The following is a 2470-nucleotide window of genomic DNA, read 5'->3' as shown; positions in this document are numbered from 1 at the left end:
TCAACTCCACCCAGGTAAACACAAAAGAGATAAAGTGTTCATCATTTCTTATGGCTGAATAGTACTCCACAGTTTGTTAATCCATTCATGGGTAGATGGGCAATTGTGAATTGAGCTGCAATAACATTCTGGTGCAAACGTCCTGGTGGTAAAATTATCTTCTGGGTAGATATCTAGTAATGGAATTGCAGGATCAAGTAGAAGTTCTTGAAATTTTCAGTTCTTTGAAAATTCTCCATACTTCTTTCCATAAAGATTGTTTAGTTTGCAATCCCAGTAGTGCAAAAGTGTTCCTTTCTCTCTGCATCCACACCAGCATCTGCAGATTCAGGATTTTGTGATGTGGGCTAATCTAACTAGAATTAGATGATGTCTCTAAGTGGTTTTGATGTGCATTTCTTTGATGATTAGAGACGATGAGTATTTTTTCATGTTTGTTGGCAATTCATCTGTCATCTGCAGAGAAGTTTCTATTCATCTCTTACCCACAAAGAAATGGGTTTGTTTGCTCTTTTCTTATTGATTAATTTGAGTTCTCTGTAGATTCTAGTCATCAACCCTTTGTCAGATTTGTAGTATGCAAATATCTTCTCCTATTCCAAAGGCTGTCTGTTTGCTTTCGTTGTGGTACCCTTAGCTGTGCAGAAGCTTTTTAGCTTGATTATGTCCCATTTATTTATTTTTGGTATTGCTGCAACTGCCAAGGTGGTCTTTTTCATAAAATATTTTCCCAGACCAATTTTGTCAAGTGTTTTCTCCACAATTTCTTCTAGAATTTCTATTATTTTGTGTCTTAAATTTAAATCTTTTATCCAGATAGACCTTCTTTTTGGTCAGTAGAATTGAATTTGCATATAAATGAAGGTCATATTCCATATTTCTTAATGCAAAACTATCATTGATTACCGTAAGGGCAATTTCCTCTTTCATTTCTTTGTTATCATAATTGTATTATTTCTCCTGTGTTCTTTATGTCATCAATCATAACAGTTACACCTACAGTTTACAATCAAGTAGATTTAAAGTACATTTCTGAATATAAATTGTTCCTTAAGAGAATACATAGTGTTATATGACATACTTATTATTAATAATAAAACTTAATTTACATATTCTGCACATAGTATCAGATTTAATGGATAATTAGAACAACTCAATGTGTTTATAAATTAATAAATGTATCAAAGAAATCACAAGATAAATTAGAAAATACGAAAATAACAATAAAAATCAAAATGAGAAATATTATTGGTACTTTGTAGTTTTGTACACATTTTAGAATAATTTTATAAATTTCTACAAATAAACTTGCTGGGATTTTGATTGTTAGCTGAATATAGAGTCTAAAGTACGGTAAATATGTCTATAATTTCATTTTTTATTGTAATATCTTTATAATTTTAAATATTCTAGTGTATGAATAATTGTAATCTTCCAAACATTTGTCATTTTATATTACATATCTCTAAATAATATTTTAAAATTTTTTGTGTAGATCTTCTACACATATTTCTCAATATTTATTCCTACTCTTTCTTTTCTTTTCAGTTTGGCAGGGGCCGGGTTCGAACTTGCTACCCTTGGTATATGGGGCCAGTGCCCAGCCCATTGAGCCACAGGCACCACCCTATTCCTACTCTTTATTGATGCTATTAGAAATGATATCTTTATTAAGTAATATTTTTTTAACATCACTGGTATATGGAAGTAGAATTGAATTTCTCATGCTGATATTCTAAACATTATAATTATAATCTATATTTTGATCCTTTGGGTTTTCTATGAATGTAATCATATTATATATATATATATATATAATATAAAATGAAGCTTTATTTCTTCTATTCCAATCTTGCTTGTTTCTCATCCAATCATACTGGCTAAAATCTCTAAAATTAAGTAGTTTGAATAGAAGTGGTGATAGAGGCTGTTTTTGTCTTTTTCTCAATTTTGAAGGGAAATTTTTTTCTATTAAATGATAACTATGTACATAAATGCAGTTCTGGGGTACAGTGTGGTGTCTTCACATACAATTTGAAATATTTTCATCAAACTGGTTAACATAGCCTTCATGTCATTTTCTTAGTTATTGTGTTAAGATGTTCATATTCTACTCTTAGAAAGATTCACTTGTACCCTTGTAAGATAAACCATAGAAGTGATCCCCCCAATCACTCTCCCTCCAACCATTTCCCCCACCCCCTCCCTCCCCCCTCCCCATATTCTTAGCTTATAGATTTCATATGAAAGCTATAAATTAATTTCATAATGGGGCTATGTATATTGGATACTTTTTCTTCCATTTCTGTGATGCTTTGCTAAGAATACTTTCCAGCTCCATCCATGTGAACATGAAGGACATAAAGTCTCCATCTTTCTTTATGGCTGCATAATATTCCATGGTGTACATATACCACAGTTTGTTGATCCATTCGTGGATCTATGGGCACTTGGGCTTCTTCCATGACCT

This window comes from Otolemur garnettii, unplaced genomic scaffold, assembly GCF_000181295.1.
Source record: "Otolemur garnettii isolate 467f Iridium unplaced genomic scaffold, OtoGar3 scaffold00223, whole genome shotgun sequence".
NCBI classification, from domain to species: domain Eukaryota; kingdom Metazoa; phylum Chordata; class Mammalia; order Primates; family Galagidae; genus Otolemur; species Otolemur garnettii.
The sequence above is the reverse complement of the archived record's forward strand: the minus strand, read 5'-3'. Positions refer to the sequence as shown.